Raw genomic sequence first — 21,076 nt, 5'->3', positions numbered from 1 at the left:
TGCTACTTCCTAATGCATAACAGTTATTAGAATTAAAGGATATTCACGTTAGCATGAAAAAATAGTAATCCTTTTAATATTTCGACCTCTTTGATATTTTATTCTGGTTAAACCAACTACAGAATCTTCCGAATATATTTAAAACGTTCAATTAATCTTTTAGTATACTTTCTAAGAGTCCTCACTATATATTTAAATATTTGGGTCAACATTCAGAATTTTATTTCTATCAGAAAAACATGTCCAAATCTACTGGAAACTCTCTGAAACGGACTTTCGCTTCAAGCAAGCGGAAAGGATGATTATGAAAAAACGAAATCTAATAGGATTAATCACGAAAACAAACGATACCGGTTCGATTGGCCATATGTATCCCTCGAAGACAAATTGCTTCTCCGTTTGTCGCTTTGTATTCTCGTTCTCATTGAATAATGTATCTCTATTCTAAGAGATCATGTATCTTTATTACAACTGACTGATAAGCCAGCATTTCAACTTGTATCAGCCAAAAAAATCAACCAACATGTTGGACTCGTCAATAGGCAGTATCATAGGAAGAGCAAACACGGTACAATATCATGGAAGAGGCAATAGCTGCGCAAAGGTTCGCTCTACATACGATCATACGATTAAATCGCGTAAATGTATGAACAAACATGTCCTAAATCAGGTAACTCTAATTATATTTTCTTTTCTGTTCAATATTATATAATCATATACCCAAGAGGAAGTGCACAGTATAAAATATAGTGGAAAATAATAATCAAAGACTATACAACTTTCTATCGTATATTATAAAACGTAGTTATAACATATTATTATATACGAAATTGTATAATACGATCTATACTGTAGCGTCTCGAATATAGCTCATCTATATCTATACAGAATTATGCGATTATCTAAAACATGATAAAAGAAAAAAAATCCTATGAAAATAAATTCTTGCGTCAATATTAAACGATATAAAACTCAAATATGGTTAATCTATCCGAGTGCATATTTTCTAAAATGATATAAATGATTTTCATTATCGTGACTGATTGGGAGCAATTATATTATTCTGCATCATCCCTCTTCAGAAACTCCTAGAAACTTGTTTGAACGAGGACATCGACTCAATTCAGAATAAACGGCTATTCATCTACATATAGGTAGTAAGCTCTCTAATTGGTGGAGCGAGCATTGTTTCCACTAATTATTTTTCGTATATTAACGAGGGTATCATCCCTAGTAATTCCTTCCAAGCGTTCCCGATAATTTCGGATCCTTACTACAGTAAAGTGAACATTTCTTTTTAGGTAGATGCATTCATTTCCCTTTTTGATTCTTTTCTCCTCTTTTGATTCTCCCCATTCCTTTCAGTCACTTTACTTCGTAAAAATTTAATTTTACATAACTTCTTTTGGAGAAGGGAATTTTTTTTGGTATGTAATTATTCATACATACATATTTTTCGTGACGAAATGTGTTGGCATTACGTAGAAAGTAGGATTTAAAAACTGTATTTGGAAGGAAAGTAAATTTCAAGAAAAGGCTGTCTTTCTACAACATTTATAACTTATATTTTGATGTAATAATAGATACAATAATAGTAAGTATAATAATAATGATATTAATACGTATAATTAACCTCGATTATATTGAGGGAATAATTATGTCCTTGTTAAATTACATATTCGCTTATTGAGAAATTGAAACTTTCCAGCAATATATTCGAAAAATACGAATATCATGTTAATAGAAATACAATAAAGTTATTGCTATACTCAGTTCTACGCAATGAAAAATAACCGATTGAAGAAATATAACATTTTGCTTCGAGTTAATTAACAGAAAAACGCAGTGCACGAATTATTGTATAACTAAAAGTATAATTTATAACTTTTTAAATTCTCCAATCAGGAGTAAATCTTTAGGAAAATGTAGACGATATAATCCTACGAATCTACCTAAGAACTGAATCATTCACACGGTACACAGCTCTGTAAAAGACCTAATAGGATATTTAAATGATGCATCTAAGTAGAGAACTAAATTATACAAGTCATCGTATGATTAAATTGTCCGCTTGGGTTGACGAGAGGAAAACAAATGAAAAAATACCTTTCTCCTTTCCATGATACGAGAGGAGAAATAACCACACTCCCTCATAGGATCGCACAATCATCTCGTCCACTTGAAAACCCTAACGCAGGCGCGAATGTACACACATGGATGAAGAGAGATAATAATAATACGTTCAGTGTGAACGTATTTGAAGCTAAGTATGGGAAAACGTATTACTTGAAAATCATTTACCTCGAATGAATCTTTCCATGAGAATTCGAGCTGCCGAACAACGGTAGAGCTTTTTATCGTCCCTACGTGTTGAATCATTTTGCAAAATATACCACCCTCAGGTTCATTTCAAGTCTCTATGATCCACGTTCCTCGTGCAACGTCGGATGACCCTTCAATAAATCTATCTGTCGATAAATCTATCTTCACCGAGAAATTCATTTCCCCCCAATCCATATCCAATTAAGCCTTTCCGAGTCGTTCAATCGCGTAATAGGAAATTTCGATTGACTTACGTAAATGGTGACCAAATAAAATACGTAGAAGAGATAAAGATGATATTAGGAAAAAAAAAGTGACAAATGATTTTGTATGAATCAATACTCTTTACTAATGCATTATAAAAAAACACAGATGTGTAAAAAAGAGATTGTTATCTTCAATAATAGAAAAAGAAGAGAAAGTGATATAACAAAAAAAATTGTCAAACAATATTCTTTGCTCCAGATTAATTCTTATTCATAAATATTTTTAACGACAAAAACAGGAAGAAACATAATTGGCAATTTTCAGAATTCTTTAATTAATTTCTAATTGCAAATTGTAAAGAGAAGGAGGGGAGAAAACAAACGACAGAAGAGCATAGAAGAAAAAGGATAATGATACACCCAATTAATAGAGATCAATAGAGAAATTCATTTCCACGTAACTTATCAGCATTTTGGTTTTTTCGATATATTGATTAATCTACGCCAAGTGTAATAACCCTGTGCGGAGGGTGCCATCGTTTTCGCTCGGTTAACAACCCAAAGCGTTGTGCGGGGTATAAATACCGCCGTTCGGAGGACGGCGATGAAGCTATAGGTCATTCATTCGGTAGTTGTCGAACTAGTAATACGCGAGCGAGTGTGGTACAACAAATATTCGTTCGTGCATACTTCATACGTCCCAGAGATCAGTTATATAAGTATTCAGGCGTTTGAAGCAATTTCTTCATTCTTACTAGTCATTTGTTTAAGCTATCAATACAAGGCAAATTTGTTAGTAATCGTAAGTTCGTGATTTACTATAAAATTTCAATTTTCTATTATAGAAATGAAACTGATTTTCGTGATCAATACAATCTAAATTAATATTTGTTGCCTTTCGGAAAAGGTACTTTATATCACATGTAAGGATGTAACAAAATTTATTTTTGAGTACAATACAATTAGATGAACAATTGAATGGCTTCCGTAAGTCTTAACTAATCTACGAATCTTATATTGTTTCAGAGATATACTAAACCAACCGAAGACGAAAACAGTTCCGATAGCCTGGAGGTATTGCAAAGGAGCCGAATTGATTTATATTTGAATTGTAATTCCAAAGAAAAACAACGCTCCACCAGATAATATAACATTGCACATCCAAAGTGAAAAGCAATCACATTGATTCTATCTATTCTTACGTACATACGACGATACGATTGTACAACATGGATAGTACAAATGCCAGAAAAACAATAAGATTACTATATGAACACATTTTCCTTTTTAAAATTACTTTTAAATGGAAAAACAATCAACGCTGTGTTTATTTAATGGTAAGATATTTTAGAGATATGATAAATTTTTTGTTCTAAAATGTAATGTCGAATATAAAGTCTATAACATATTTATTTACTTTATAATAATTTATTGAATATTTTCGTAGATTATATGCAGTCGAAGAAAGTATTATTATTTATAAGTGAATTTATCTCAAATATTCTAAATGGTACGAATCCCAAATGGGAGTAATTATCCGATAAGTACTATAATATGGAAATGAAATCTTTTAATAAATCTTATACAAATATAATGTCAAATTTAATGAATATTAATGGAATAATGGAATGATTAGTGATAAAGGTGTTTCAATCGTTTCTGTCATTTGTAAAACTGGTCTTGTCATGTATGATAGCTAGGGATTATTTCGCGTATGAGACACACTTGCGTATGACTGGGTCGCAAATCCCGGAAAGAATGACTTAACCTAGTTTAATTAGCCACATGTTAGCTGGATAGAAGACCAAGCTTCCTAAAATCTAATTCTCTAACTAGAACGCATGGGGATAAATAATTTCCCCACTCCTATAGTTATGTAATTATATGTATATATACTCTATGTTCATGCGAAATTATCTGTGTAATATATCATGGAATTTCCTAATGAGAATCTTACAATAATTCGTCTATTTTTTAATTGAAATAATCACATAAAACTGTAATTATTTATAATATAATTAATTATTATAATAATAATTATTGTAATTATGAAGACTAATTCTTATGAAGTTAATCGGATATTAATATAGGAAATTCGCACTGTTATTTTTTTTGTAAGTCTGACTTATGCTTAATAGTATTCTATTATCAGTATTCTATTATTCATAATGATATTATGGATATTATAGTATTCTATTACCAGTATTCTATTATTCCTAATGATTCTATATAGTATTCTATTATTCATAATGATATCACTATAAATTTTCGTGCTACGTATATACTATGTAATTCTTATAGTAAAATCATCTCTCTTAAAAAATTTTTTCGTCGGAAGTTATATCTACTGCCATATTGCATGAAAACATTTTCTCCAAATATTATTTCCTTTTCTTGTAAACAAATGCATATTGCTCAAGTTATCGAAGATAGCATTTTCGCTATTCCATAATAATAAAAAACGAATTCGGAGAAAATCTTTCGTCACATTTATGGTTTCCTAATATTACCTTCCCCTCTTTACCGTATTTTCCCTTCGAGAGAACCACTCGGTTAGTTAATCAAGAAATGGTCAAATTACCAAGTTATATGAAAAGAATGTCAGTCGATTTTATGAAAAAGAAGTACGTTCACAACGGTCTGAGGGCTTCTATAAACCACTTAAAGAGAGAGATAAGGACTTGTCTGCAATTGTACGCGAGTACGCTTCGTACGATGCAATGATATTTGATGGAGTAAACAAGCAATCATGAAACTGAGGGGAGATTTGCGAAGCTGAACTCGTGTCGTATTGAAATTTCTAGTGAAACAGATAGTTCCCTACACTAATAAGCCAAAAAATCAGAAACGTAATATTCCTTTGGTATATATCGTTTCGTGATTTCGTAATATACAATTTCAGTCTTCCAACCTGTTTACTTACTCATTTCTTTTTCATTAAGAGAATGGCAAAATTTCCAAACACGAGTAAGTTTCGTGCCATAAGTAATATCGAAGGAGAATTTTGGCTTCAAGACAAACATTAATACAGACATCTTAGAAAAAAAAATATTAATCGGGAAGAAAACGATAGGAGTGATAGTCATTACATTTAACAAAAAAACGGAAAGACCTCACGCATAATGCGAGGGATGATAATGTTGGAAAAGAATAGATTCAACATTTATCACAGACATCATGGAAAATTATAATGGACAAAATTGTGATTTTTCTGCAAAAATATATGATTCTGCATGACTACAAATTCCCTTGTTAAGGGGTATTGATCGGCATTTAACGATTTGCTCGTTGAGGAATACGTTCTCTCCTACCTATCATTCAGCACTTTCATATTGAACGATTCATTACTACCTCTCTCCGTGCACATGCGCGTTTACGTGTTCCAGTCAAGTGGATGGAAATGAGTGCGCGTGTTTGCGTACATCTCCTCACTTATTTTGAAAACAAGGATGGTATTTTTTCATTAGTTCTCCCCTCATCAAACCAAGCAGACAATGCGATAATACGGTTAGCGGTATAATTCAATTATCTATTTAGCTGTATGATTACATTTGTCTTTTGCGGATCGATATACCACGGCTGATATGATTCTTCCATATGAACGGATAAATTGTTCCGGAAAGTTACTCCCTATTGGAGAATGCAAAACAATAATACCATTACACTTCTAATTATCTAATATTTCCTATATAAGGTTCCAAATCAATTGGTTCCTAAGAAAATAGGCTATTGTTCTGCAAAATAAGTAAGCTTGTTATCAAACAATGAATCTAAATAGGTTATTGAATTATACAGCCAATCTCCTATTGTTTGCTTGGTTTGATGACAGGAAAACAAATGAAAAAATACCTTCCTTATTATCAAAATAAGGCAGGAGTTCTACGTACACACGCACACTCAATGCAAGCCACTCGATCCGATGCCGATAGACGCGCACCAGAGCACACGTACATGGAGAGAGATAATGGAGAAAGGTTTAAACGAAGGTACTTGAGGATAAATATGGGAGAACGTATTACAGACATCCACTATCACGAAATTCCTTTCATAAGATACTAAATGGGTAATTAACGTTATGCATCAAATTATTTCATCCAAATATGAATATTCAAGAAAAACTCTAATTAAATATTACGAATATTTTTTATGTATATGTCGTGAATATTTCGGCAAACAGATTGAAATATAGAATTCAATACTTTTACCTTTTTAATTATATCGAATGGTTATTTAATTTAAATCGATGGAACAACAATGACGTGACGTGGGCATTCTATTTCACGTGTAATTTAAAAGTATTCCCCTACTAATGGTATTACTTTGAAAAAAGATGAATCTTTTGATCGTCCCTGTCTGTTCAATTATTTTGTATGATAAACGTCCCTCAGTTTCATTTTAATTCCCCTGTGATCCTTGCCCCACGTGGAACGTCGGACGGCTCATCGACAAATCTTTTTGAGCACAATCGCTTATACCCTCCAACTGAAGCAGCTCACGGTTAGATGCTTTGAAGAAGAAAGATCCTTCCCATTTCCCCGTACCAGGCTTCCAAGCTTTATAAAACAGTGCCATATTGATCTTTCGAAACTTCGTCGTCAAGCAAGTATGTATTTTCTTCTTTTTCCTCTTCCAAGGTATTCACAATCACATAATGCATACATGAACAATAGCTAACTATGTTCCTTCCTTTGTTAGAATTTTCAACTGCCTCTTGAAACACTCTTCTGCTTCAATATGCTCGAATAATGTTCATCAATAGAAATATTCTAGTCGCCATGATAAAATATCTGTAAAAATTCAATAAATTATTCTACAATATACTTATGATACAGATTTTATATTCCATATTATACTTTAAAATAAAAAAATTATATATTATCTCTAAAATATCTCAACATTCGATAAAGACAGCACTGTTTGATTTACCATTTAAATATAAGTCTGAAGAGGTAAACGTTTCCATTTCCTACGCTCGTTGACTTTCGGACATTTCTACTAGCCAAGTAGAACGAATCGTCGGATGTGAGGAAGAACAGGAAGTACCAATTGAAGAGTGTATCATTTTGGATGTCAAATGTTTAATGATCACATTGGGCTTAGTTGAAATCCATATATCTTCTTTGGACGTAATTAGAATCCAGATATCGTTCAATACGGATCCTCTGCAATACTTCCCAGAAATTGGAATTGCTTTTGCCTTCGGTTAGTCTCGTATACCTCTGACATAATTTAAATTTCGTAAATTAGTTACGACTTAGAATAGACATTCAATTGTTCATTTAAATATGCAGCCATCGAAGGTAAATTGGGTTACGCCCATTTAAGTCAGATAAAGTATCTTCTCCGAAAAGCAACAAAATAATAATTAGGATGGCATTGATCACGAAAATCAGTTTCATTACCACAATAGAAATGAAATTTTATAATAAATTATATACTAATGACTACTGATAAATTTACTTTATATCGATAACGAACAAAAGACTAGGGAGACTGAAGAAATTGTTAGTACTGTTTGAACTGCTTGTAAGTTTCTTTTGAAACGTAAGAAATATATATGCGATAATTTTATTACTTACTTGCGTATTACTCCTTCAAAAATTATTGAAAGGATGACTTCTGCAGGAGAATTTCTTCCGAATATCGCCATATCGGGTGACTAGTTAATTTCTGAGGCGTGGCTCGGTGGAAGGAGTTATTATATTCTATGCAGTTAATCAATACCACGTATTCTGTGATAGAAAGAGCCGAAATGTCGTGGGTCGGAAGTAAGTAAGCAAAATTTCTCGATGATACTTCCATTAACTGGACAAATTATTTTTCTTTTTTCGTTTCTGGTCTTTTCTTTTTTTCACACCTTCTGTTCTTTACAATTTACTATTAGAAATTAACTAAAGAATTTTGATAATCGACTATTAATATTTTTCTCTGTTTTATCGTTTAAAATATTTAAAAATATATATTAATATCAAACAAGAAATATTGCTTGTAAATTTGTTTCGTAATATTACCTTCTGTTTTCTTCGTATTATTTAAGTTTACAAGCTTCTCTCTTTCTTTATTATATAGTGAAAAAGAATATAGATTTACAGAAAATTATTCGTTATACATATTTTCCTTTTCGCATTATTGATTTGTATACGTTTTACGCCAGTCAATCAAAACTTCTTATTCCGCGATCGAATGTTCCGTAAGAGATGAGAGTAGGGGGAAACAGGTTTGTGGGCCAATCTCTTTCAATTCGCGTGACTGTTGCCATTTCCTATTGACTCCCATATCTAATGGTCCACATTTCAGGACTTTATATTGTGATAAACGCTTCTGCTTCGATTAATTCATGGCGGCGTATCAAGCGTTAATATTAAATGAAAAGGAATTAATTTTATCGTTGCAATTTTCTCCTAACAAAAATATCTTGTAAGCGTTATTTCCCAAATTTTTTTATTTCCATCTGTCATACGTATGCCAAAGATGTTATTTATGCAAACAATATTTTTTTCGATTTCTTTTTTCCATAATAAAAATTTGTATAATCGGCGAAGTGATCAGGATGAGAAGTATCTAGTCGTCCTTTGAAATTTTCAATTGTTCATTACAGTTCATCGACAGTGACAGGAAACTTCACATTATAGGCACAATTTTAAAAAATGGGGAAAAAATACATATCCATATATCTCATGCATGCAGAGCACACATTGAATTACAGATAGATCGGAGATATTGTATTGTCTAAAATTCTCAACGTCTTTCAAAATTTCTCTAGTGCTTGTAGGGAATACCATAAATGATCGTGCAGATATCAATAGCAAGACATTTCCTTTTGAAACATCGTTCTTCTCTCTAACTTACTCGTAATACCATCTTTTATACCGTTCTCGTTAGGTGATCGATAATAACCAGAAAGAGAAATAGGAAGACAACATTTTTAAAGGTCATGACGACGAACCTTCTCGATTCCGATGTAGTATTGTTTCACAAAGCTCGAACGGTGGTAGGGAGTTAGGAAATATCTCCTTTCAAAGGATCCAAAGGTAAGCTGCTTCGTTAAGAGGATATAATCGATTGCGTTCAGAAGGTTCGTCGAAGAGACGTCCGACGGTACACACAGATCGTGGGTCAAAGTGGAATGTTTTCTCTAATGGGGATATATTCCTTCGTAGAAAAGAAGATTTCATTCCGGAATCCTCTTTCATTTCATCTTGTTCCGTCTTCAGAAGGATGCAACGCAGTCGAGAAGGGAAAATAAGGATCTACAATAACGTTGACCGTGTCTTTGTATATCGAACTAATGTTAATTTGGATAGCAATTGGCTAGAAAATTATATGTACCGTAATAATGTTTATTTCAATGCTGTTCGGGTGTTTGGGAACGATAAAGAAAATCTCACGGCGATTCTCAAGGATACCAAAAAGGAAGTTCTGCGAATCAATTTTGAAGAAAATGGTGATACACGGGATGAAGAAGGCGAAGGTGACGATAAAGGTGAGTCACATTTCGATATAGGTCGAATTTCTTGGAAAATAATGTCAAAAATGATAATGTTAATATATCAAAGTGAATATTCGAGCAACTTTAAATTGCTCTGTCCGCATATTTCATAGTTAATGGAATTAAACGATTTACACGGTGGTATTGAAAAAAAGTGATCCTTAAAAATTTTCGATCTCTTTGATATTTTATTTTTGTTAAACATACTTAAAAATCATCCGAAGATATTAAAAACGTTCAATTAATCTTTTAATATACTTTTTAAGATTCCCAACTATTTATCACAATATTTGAATGTATATTTATGATTTTATTTCTATCAGAAAAATACGTCAAATCTCTTTCAAACTCTCTGAAACAGACTTTCCCTTCAAGCAAGCGGAAAGTATGATAATTACAAAAAGAAAACTAATACGATTATTTACGAAAACATACGATACCGGTTCGATTGTCGATATGTATCTCTCGAAGATTGAGTCATGTATCTCTATTCTAATTGATTAACTGACATTAAAGCCAGCAATTCAACTAGTATCAGCCAAGAAAATCAACTCACATGTTAGACTCGTCAATAGGTAGTATTAGAGTCAATAGGGAGAGCAAGCACGATATAACATCATGGAAGAGGCAACAGCTGCGGTCGGCTCTATATACGATCATACGATTAAATCGTAAAAATGTATAAACAAACATACCATAAATCCGGTAACTCTAATTATATTTTCTTTTCTGTTCAATATTATACAATAACATATCGAAGAAGAATTGCACAGTGTGAAATATAGTGTAAAATAATGATCAAAAACTATCCAACTTTCTATCGTATCTTATAAAACGGTATATCCTAGTGTTAAACACGAAATTATATAATAAGATCTGTAATGTAGCGTCTCGAATATAGATCATATATATGTATATAGAATTATGCGATTCTCTAAAACACGGTAAATGAAAAAAATCCTATGAAAATAAATTCTTGGGTCAATATTAAACGATATAAAATTGAAATATCGTTTATCTATCCGAGAGCATATTTTCTAAAATGATATAAATGATTTCCATTATCGTGACTGACTGCGAGCTTTTATATTATTCTGAACCATCTCTCTTCAGAAACTCCAAGAAACTTGTTTGAACGAGAGTATGGGCTCAATTCAGAATAAACGGCTATTCAACCACCGCATATAGGTAGTAAGCTCTCTAAATGGTGGAGCGAGCATTGTTTCCACTAATTATTTTTCGTATATTAACGAGGGTATCATCCCTAGTAATTCCTTCCAAACGTTCCCGATAATTTCGGATCCTTACTACAGTAAAGTGAACATTTCTTTTTACGTAGATGCATTCATTTCCCTTTTTGATTCTTTTCTCCTCTTTTAATTCTCCCCATTCCTTTCAGTCACTTTACTTCGTAAAAATTTAATTTTACATAACTTCTTTTGGAGGAGGGAATTTTTTTCGGTACGTAATTATTCATTCATACATATTTTTCATGACGAAATGTGTTGGCATTACGTAGAAAGTAGGATTTAAGAAACTATATTTGGAAGAAAACTAAATTTCAAGAAAATGCTGCCTTTCTACAACATTTATAACTTATATTTTGATATAATAATAGATACAATAATAATAAGTATAATAATAATAATATTAATAAGTATAATAATTATAATAAGTAAAATATACCATCCTCAGGTTCATTTCAAGTCTCTATGTCGACTGTTCAATAAATCTACCTGTCGATAAATCTATATTCATAGAGAAATTCATTTCCCCACAATCCATATCAAATGAAGCCTTTCCGCTGCGTTTAATCGCGTAATAGGAAATTCTGATTGACTTACGTAAATGGTGTCGAAATAAAATACGTAAAAGAGATAAAGATGATATTCGGGAAAAAAAGTGACGAATGATTTTGTATTAATCCATATTCTTTACTAATGCGTTTAAAAAAAAGACAGATGTGTAAAAAAGAGATTTTTATATTAAGTAATCGACAAAGAACAGAAAGTGGTATACCAAAAAAAAATTGTCAAACAGTATTATTTGCACCAAATTAATTCTCATTCGTAAATACTTTTAACGAAAAAAACAAGAAAAAACAAATTTGACAATTTTCGGAATTCTTTAATTAATTTCTAATTTCAAATTGTAAAGAAAAGGAGGGGAAAAAAGAGACGACAGAAGAACATAGAAGAGCAAGAAGAAGAATAATGATACATCCAATTAATAGAGATCAATAGAGAAATTCATTTCCTCGTAACTTATGAGCATCTTGGTTCTTTCTATATATTGATTAATCTACGTCAAGTGTAATAACCCTGTGCAAAGGGCGCTATCGTGTTCGCTGGGTTAAGAATCCAAAGCGTTGTGCGGGGTATAAATACCGTCGTTCGGAGGACGGCGATGAAGCTGCAGGTCATTCCTTTGGTGATTGTTGAACTAGTAATACGCGAGCGAGTGTGGTACAACAAATATTCGTTCGTGCATACTTCATACGTCTCAGAGATCAGTTATATAAGTATTCAGGTAGTTGAAGCACTTTCTTCATTCTTCCTAGTCATTTGTTTCAACTATCAATATAAGCTAAATCTGTTAGTAGTCATTAGTGTGTGATTTATTATAAAATTTCAAGTTTACATTATGGAAATAAAACTGATTTTCGTGATCAATGCTATCTAAATTATTGTTGTTTGCATTTCGGAAAAGGTACTTTATATCGCTTAAAAGCATGAAACATAATTTATTTTTGAGGACAGTACAATTAGATGTACAATTCAACGGCTTCCGTAACTCTTAACTAATCTACGAATCTTACATTGTTTCAGGGATATACTAAACCAACGGAAGACGAAAGCAGTTCCAATAGCCGGGATGTATTGCAAAGGAGCCAAATTGACTTATATTTGAATTGTAATTCGAAAGAAGATACAAAAAGTTCTACTTCGCTCCACCAGATAATATAACATTGCACATCCAATGTGAAACACATTTTCATTGACACTTTCTGTTCTTCCGTACATCCGACTATACGTCCTATATGGATGGTACAAATCAAACCAGACCATCAACGAGATTAATATATGGAAACATTTTCCTTTTTACATTTATGTTTAAATGGAAAATCAATCAATGCTGTGTTTATTGAATGGTAAGATATTTTAGACATAAGATAAATTTTTCATTCTAAAATGTAATGTGGACTATACAATCTATATCGTATCTATATACCTTATAATAATTTATTGAATATTTTCGAAGATTTTATACAGTCGAAGAAAGTATTTTTATTTACAAGTGAATTTATCTCAAATATTCTAAATGGTATGAAACCCAAATTGGAGTAATTATCCGGTAATTTCTATAATATGGAAATGGAATTTTCTAACAAATCTTATACAAATGTAATGCTAAATTTAAAGAATATTAATGGAATAATAGAATGATTAGTGATAAAGGTGTTTCAATCGTTGCTATTATTTGTAAAGCTGTTGTTTGCCACTTATGACAGCAAGGGATTATTTCGCGTATGACGCACACTTGCGTATTACTGGGTCGAAAATCACGGAAGGAATGACTTCCCCTGGATTAGTTAATCCCACGTCGTCTCGTTAGAAGACCAAGATTCCTAGATATTAATTTTCTAGTTTGGGAATGAATAATTTCACCTCTCCTGTAACTATGTAGTTATATTTTTATTTCCTTTATGCACTTGAAAAATTATTTCATAAAACTTGGAATCTTCTAACGAAATTGATAGTTACTTTTCTCTTTTTTAATTGCAATATGCAAGTAAAACTGTAATTATATATAATATAAGTAATTATTATTAATGATTTTTGTATTAATAATTTCAAATTATTTTAATAATAACATCAAAAATAATAATTATTGTAATTATCAACGTTAATTTCTAGAAAGTAATCGTAATATCATATACGAAATATGTAATGTTTCTTCTTTCGTAAGTTTAAGTCATACTTAAAAATAGTGTTCTAATATTATTTCATATTACGGGTATTACAATTTTCATACTATATAATTCTTATTATAAAATATTTTGTTGTTAAAACATTTTTTCGTAGGAAGTTACATCTACTTCAATATTCCTTAAAAACATTTTCTTCAAATATCACTTTCTTATCTCGTAAACAAATATATATTGCTTAAGTTATCCTAGAATTCATTTCCATTATTGCACGATAATAGAAAAAATGTATTCGGAGAAAATCTCTTGTCATATTTCTTTATTTCCTCATCTCACCATCCTCTGTTTCACGTATTTCCTCTTCGAGAGAACCACACAGTTAGAGAGTGATTTGGGCGGATCGAGTGTTTGCACTGCTACTGTTTGGAAAATCCGTGTTTCACTGAAGTTTCCTATTGAAATTGTGCTGTTAGCTCGGGAGACTTAAATTTTGCGTTAAATATTCAGGGTACGTTCATCTCACCGTGTGTATATATATAATATTTATGAAAAACGCTAATAAAATATTACGAATATTTTTTAACTACATGTCGTGAATATGATGACAAACAATTTGAAACATGGGATTCAACATTTCTCCTTTTTTAATTATAGCGAACTGTTACTTAATTTATATCGATGGAATAACGATGATGCGAACGTGGACTTTTTATTTCACGTATAATTTAAAAGTATACTCCTGCTATCGTTATTATTTCCAAAAATTTTGAATCTTTTAATCGTCCCTGTATGTTAAATTATTTTGTATGATAAACCTCCCTCAGTTTCATTTCCATTCCCCTTCGATCCATGACCCGCATGGAACATCGTACGATCCCTTAAAAAATCATTCTACGTACAATCGCGTATACCCTCCGACTAAAGCCGCTTACGTTTGGATCCTTTGGAAGAAGAAAATCCCTCCCATTTCCTCGTACCACCGTCCGACGCTTTATAAACCAACGCCCTATTGGTCTTTCCAAACTTCGTCGTCAAGCACAAATGTTTTTTCTTCTTTTTCCTCTTCCTAGGTATTCCCAATCACATAATGCATACATGAACTATCGCTAACGATGTTCCTTCCTTGGTTAAAATTCTATCTGCATCTTGAACCGCTCTTCTAATTTCACGATCCAATGCGCTCTATTATAAAAGATGAAATTAATATAGAAAATTGGATAAGATACATGACAAGTTAATTATATCTGATCTCTTCGTACCTCGTTTATTAAAATTCAATATTGATGTCGATGGTTGCTAGAGTAATGCTCTACCAGTAGCAACATGTTTACTTCTATACGTCGGATAATTTGGTGCCGCTCTCATCAACTTGGGTTCCATATCATTTACAAGTTTTTTAATAAATTCGTGAGCAGAGTCAGCTACCTCCGCCCCTTTTACGATCTGTCACATTAAATGACGAATGACATGTAACGCAAAATTCTATGAAAAAATATTGAAATTTTTATTCATATATTATTATTCACCTCCTCTCTTTCATCGAACATCTTGCTTCCCATATCAAATATTCTTCTTTACAAAGGTGAAAAATATATGGGTTCTTGAATTATACACATTAATATAATACATATATGACAGCTAGAGTTAAGAGACTTAATGTCCAACTCATTAATAGAAATATTCTCGTCGCTATCATAAAATCTGCGTAAAAATTCAATAAATTATTATAAAACATCCCTATGATACAGATTTTATATTCGACAGTACATTGAAGAACAATAAATTTGTACCTTATCTCTAAAATTCGATAAACAAACCATTCACTGATTTTCCACTTAAATATAAGAAGAAAAAGGAACTTTTCATATCATAATCTGGTTGATTGCATTTGTACTATCCATGTAAAATTTATCGCCGGATATAAGGAAGAACAGGCCAAAGTAAATATGTTTCACTTCGGATATAGAATACTTCATTAACACGAGGTAGTGAAATTTCGTATATCTTCTTTGGAATTATAATTCAAATATCCGTCAACTCGGGCCTTTGTAATACTTGTAAGCTATTGGAACTTTTCCTGCTTCCGCCTTCGTTTCCTTTAGTATATCTCTGAAACAATTTAAAATTCGTAGATTAGTTCAGACTTACGATAGACATTCAATTGTTCATCTAATAGTATGCATATATAGTTATCGAAGGCAAATCGGATTACGCCATTTTAAGTGATGTAAAGTATCTTTTCCGAAAAGCAACAAACAATAATTAAGATGGTATTGATCACGAGAATCAGTTTTATTTCCATAATATATAATTGAAATTTTATAATAAATTACATACTAATGCCTACAGATAAATTCACCTTACATTGATAACAGAAACACAAGACTAGTGAAAACGAAGAAATTGTTTCCACCGCTTGAACTCCTTGTAAAACTACCCTTTGGAACGTATGAAGTACACACGTAACAAATATTTCTTGTACGACACTCGCTCACGTATTTCTAGTTCGACAAATTCCGAAGGAATGACGCACAGCTTTATCGCCATATTCTTACAGGCAATTCATACCCCACAAATCCCTTTGGGTAGTTTACCTAACGACCAGGAGGGAACCCTCTGCTACAGGGTTTTATGTAGGTTAATCAATATTTCCTATCATACGATTGAAAGAACCAAAAAGGTCATAAGCTCTGAGGAAATGAATTTCTCTATTGATATTTATTGATTCGATGAATAATTATTCTTTTTTTCTATGTTCTTCTTTCGTTCCTACTTTTCACAGTCTGAAATTAGAAGTTAACTAAAGAATTTTGAAAATTTCTTCCTGTTCTTGACGTTAAAGTATATATCAATAAAAATTAATTTTGAGTAAAAAATATTGTTTGACAATTTTTTTCGTAATATTATTTTCTATTCTTCTTCTATTACTTAAGTTAACACTCTCTTTTTTTACATATCTCTCTTTTTTTATGACGCTGTAATGAAGATTGTATTCAGAGAAGACAATTTTTTTTTCGTAATATTAACTTTTTCTCTTTTACGTATTTCATTTGAACACGATTTATGTAAGTCGATTAAAATTTACTATTACGCGATCTAACGAGCCGAAAGAGCCTAATGGGACATGGATTAACGGGAAATTGATTTCTCGATGAATATTTTTCCCTTTTTAATTATCATATGGAATAATCGACTTTGGATATCTGCGTATTGCAACATGGTCTTTTGCTTCAACTTTATCGATCGCTCCCTACAAAAGATTAATACTGATTAAAAAAAAAATTAGTTTTCTTGTTGATATTATCTCATAATAAAAATATCTTGTGAACGTAATTATACATTTTTTGATTGCTATCTGTCAAAATCGACCAAAAATGCTTCTCATGCAAAAAATATTGTTTTCCCTATCTCTTTTGGTCATATTAAAAATAATATCATTGGTGAATTCATCATCATGAGAAGTATTTGCTTTTTCGTTATGATCCATTATATATTTCATTATGATCATTTCAAATTCTTCACCTGTCATGGAGTGCCAATCATTTAAATTTCGAAGTTGTCGGATGTTATCATCGGAAGCGTTGTGCATTAACATTTTTACTTTTTTGTTACAGTTCTTAGCCAGTGATATGACGCTTTATATTTTAACTCGAATATAAAAAAAGGAAGAAAAGAAAATATATATCCATATATCTTATGTTTGGATAATGAAATACATAGTATCGATCGGCAGTATTCAATTATCTAAAGTCATCAATAGTTTCCAAAACATTTTTAGAGCTTCCTTGTCATATTATCAATCGACGTGCTGGGTTTGATAAGAAGGCTTTTTTCAAACCCAGCACGCTTCCTTTTCAAACATCGTCCTAGTCTTTACGTGAACCGTAGTATTGATTTCCACACCATCTTCATTATATGATCGAAATTAACCAGTAAGAAAACAAAACATTTATAAAGGCAGTAACAAAAATCCTTGACGAGGTTAATATGGCATTGTTTTATAAAGCTACATTCGAAGGGTTATAGGAGGAAAAGGAATATATCTTATTGAAAGGATCCAAACTTTAAGAATTTAAAAAAAGGCTTTATTTAGAGGATGTAATCGAATATGTTGAGTGATATTTGTTAAAGAACAGTTCGCTGTTGCAAACGGAATCTGGACTAAAATGGAATTGAAATGGTATTCAGAAAGGTTTATCTTTGAAAATGATTAATTCTGCATGTACGATTAAAAAATTCACCGTTTTTCGGGATATTAATGTTAGCCAGGGAACACTTTTAGTTTTTTTATACGTCGAATATTCAGTGTACGTTTGCGTCATCATATCAACGTTATACCGGTTTAAATAATTATTTAAACCATTTGTTAAACTAATTATTAAAGCGATTATCATAGTCAGTTTAAATAATTTTTTAATATAATTGAAAAGAGGAGAATTGTTTAGTTCAATCTTCCAAATTGGTTATCATGATATTCACGATATGCACTTAAAGAATGTTTATAATATTTAATGTACGTGTTCAATAATATAGGGATTTCGACCAACTAATTTGCTGCTTATCTCGCATTCTCGTTTTAATGATTCATTCGAGATATAATGATCTGCAGGTGCGTAATATTTTCCCCTATATATATCGTCAAGTACCTTCATATTGAACGTGTTATTATTATCTCTTTCCATCTGGGTGCGTACTTTTGCGCATGCGTGAGCTTATTCAAATGGACGGGATGATTGTGCGATTCTATGGGCGCGTGTGCGTATAACTTCTCGCGTATCTCGAAAATATGCCAGGTATTTTTTCATTTGTTTTCCTCTAATCAAACCAAGCAGACATTTGGATAATACGATTACCTGTCTAATTGTTTATGTCGATAAGTATTAAGTCGATAAGTATAAGTATATTAATAATGTCGATAAGTAATGACTAACCAAGTGTTACGTCAGTGTTATCTGTGCGCTCATTAAGAAGTTAAATCATTCCGATGATAAATTCGGAAAATTCAAATATTATGTTACGTAAAATATAATAAATCACTGCTATACACAGTTACACGTAAAAAGAAATAAACGATTGCAGAAATATAATATTTCCATAGGAACTAACAGTTTATAACATAATATATCAAGTATTTGATAAGAAGAAGTACGATTGGATCATTCATTTAAGTTTTCCAATAAGAGGTAAATTTTTAGGAAAATGCAGTCGTTCGAATGATAGAACTGAAGCAGGCGTGGTACATCGATCTGCAGAAGACTTAATTAAATGTGCAGGTAATTAGATAATGGATTTAAAATCTAATTGAGTTATACAGCCAGTCGTATCGTCCAATTGTCTGTATGGTTTGATAAGGGGAAAAAAAATGAAAAAATATTTTTCCTATCTACAAAATCAGACTGGAAATATACGCTCAAAGGAGCGAGCACTCATTTCTTCCACTTGAACTGGCATATTCAAGCGCGCATAAGAGCACTCACGGATGGAGAGAAATAATAACGAATCGTTTAATTCGAAGGTACTCGACGATACATATGGGAAATTGTAATACGCAAATGCATTTTCATCAATTGCCTATTAAAACGTATTAACAAGAGAATTCTGGCTACGCAGTAAATGAATTTGTTGATATTACAATATTACTCTAAAACGTAAATTAATATTCTGAATATTTTTTAAGTACACGATGCGAATGTTATGACAAACAATTAAGAAAATTAATTCAACATTTCTTCTACTTTCAATTTAATCGAATGTAAATGAAATATTATGAATATTTTCTCAGTACACGATACGAATGTTAGGACAAACAATTAAGAAAATTAATTCAACATTTCTTCTACTTTCAATTTAATCGAATGATTACTTAATTTAATTTGATGGAGTAACCATGACGAGGTGACGTAAACTTGGAACAAGTCGATAAATCTTTTGTACATCTACAGGTTTAATCATTCCAAAAGTTAAACCTATCTTAAATTCATTTCGGTATTTTTAAACGTGAACATAATATTTACAATCACCTTCCACTTCTTCATCCCCTGTATCACCTTTTTCTTCTTCTTCATCTTCGACATGGATTCGCAAATATTTTTTGGAATAATTCGCCTTAATATTTTCTTTGCTGTTCCTAATCTCACTCATGGCATTGAAATAAATATTATTACGGTATATATAACTTTCTAACTAAATGCTATCCAAATTAACATTAGTTCGATATCCAAGAACACTGTTAACGTTAGGATTGATCTCCATTTTCCCTTTTCGACTGCTTTGAATTCTTCTGAGGGTGGAACAAGATGTAATCAAAAAAGATTCCGCGAAGAAATCTTCTTTCTTACAAAGGAATATACCCTCATTAAAGTAAAAATTTCACTTTGACTCACGATCCGCACGAACCATTGGATGTCCCTTCGAAGGACCTTTCCGGACTCAATCGATTATACCCTCTGACCGAAGCCGCTTACCTTTTGATCCTTTGAAAGGAGTATATTCCCTAGCCTCGTACCACCATTCGAGAGTAGCATAGTGAAACAGAACTATTTCGATTTCGAGAAAGTTCTTCGTTGTGACCATTATAAGTTTTGTCTTCCTATTTTTCTTTCTGTTTAATATCGAACAACTGACGAACACGTTATACAAGGTATTACGGATAAGTTAGAGTCACCGTCTTTATTTCAAAAGGAAATGCCTTGCTATTGTTTTCAGCATGATGATTTTTGTTATTCCCTAGAAACATTAAAAAAATTTTGAAAAACGTGGATAAACTTAACTAATACAATATAAATCGAACGAAACGTTTCTTTTTCTCATTTTTTCAAATTCGACCTATAACATAAAACAGCACGTCACTGTGGATGAATTTTAAGGAAAAACTGAAAGTTTCAAAAGACGATTAGATACTTCTCATAACGATCATTTCGCCGATTATACAATTTTTATTATGAAAAAAGAAATTGGAAGAAAGTATTGTTTGCATAAATAACATTTTTGGCCAAAGTTAGTCAGGTGGTAATTAAAAATGTCGGCAATAATGTTCACAAGATATTTTTATTATGAAAAAATGACAACGAAAAATGTATTCCTTTTCATTTAATATTATCCCTTGGGAGAGTGCGATGAATTAATCAAAAC

General features: G+C 31.6%; 4 long non-coding RNA genes across 13 annotated transcripts in view; 2 read left to right on the top strand and 2 right to left on the bottom strand.

The window, feature by feature from the left end:
• The window catches only part of LOC127070118 (uncharacterized), an 89,593-nt gene extending 85,931 nt beyond the window's left edge, over positions 1 to 3,662 (top strand). The window contains exon 3 of the long non-coding RNA XR_007784173.1: positions 3,555 to 3,662. This is a non-coding gene — a long non-coding RNA (uncharacterized LOC127070118). The remainder of the gene's footprint in view (positions 1 to 3,554) is intronic.
• Positions 1 to 20,403, bottom strand: part of LOC127070106 (uncharacterized) — an 83,896-nt gene extending 63,493 nt beyond the window's left edge. Inside the window, exon 1 of the long non-coding RNA XR_007784103.1 lies at positions 19,966 to 20,403. This is a non-coding gene — a long non-coding RNA (uncharacterized LOC127070106). The remainder of the gene's footprint in view (positions 1 to 19,965) is intronic.
• Positions 1,539 to 9,489, bottom strand: LOC127070134 (uncharacterized). Of its 6 annotated transcripts, none has more exons than XR_007784215.1 (4): positions 9,475 to 9,489; positions 8,108 to 8,260; positions 7,455 to 7,747; positions 1,539 to 7,315 (listed from the first exon to the last, which is right to left on the bottom strand). It is a non-coding gene; the product is annotated as an uncharacterized LOC127070134 (long non-coding RNA). The 6 variants fall into 6 exon arrangements; XR_007784212.1 differs by lacking the exon at positions 9,475 to 9,489 and adding an exon at positions 8,540 to 8,841 and having other exon boundaries at positions 8,108 to 8,419; XR_007784213.1 differs by lacking the exon at positions 9,475 to 9,489 and adding an exon at positions 8,540 to 8,839 and having other exon boundaries at positions 8,108 to 8,388.
• Positions 18,696 to 21,076, top strand: part of LOC127070100 (uncharacterized) — a 73,610-nt gene continuing 71,229 nt past the window's right edge. For 3 of the 5 annotated variants that reach the window (XR_007784064.1, XR_007784066.1, XR_007784065.1), the window contains exon 1: positions 19,446 to 19,460. This is a non-coding gene — a long non-coding RNA (uncharacterized LOC127070100). Of the gene's footprint in view, positions 18,739 to 19,340; positions 19,461 to 21,076 lie in introns of those variants that run through there. The other 2 variants (XR_007784062.1, XR_007784061.1) reach the window with 2 other exon arrangements.

Source organism: Vespula vulgaris, chromosome 17 (assembly GCF_905475345.1).
Source record: "Vespula vulgaris chromosome 17, iyVesVulg1.1, whole genome shotgun sequence".
Lineage (NCBI taxonomy): Eukaryota > Metazoa > Arthropoda > Insecta > Hymenoptera > Vespidae > Vespula > Vespula vulgaris.
Note: the sequence above shows the minus strand (reverse complement) of the source record. Positions and strands in the feature narration are given on the sequence as shown.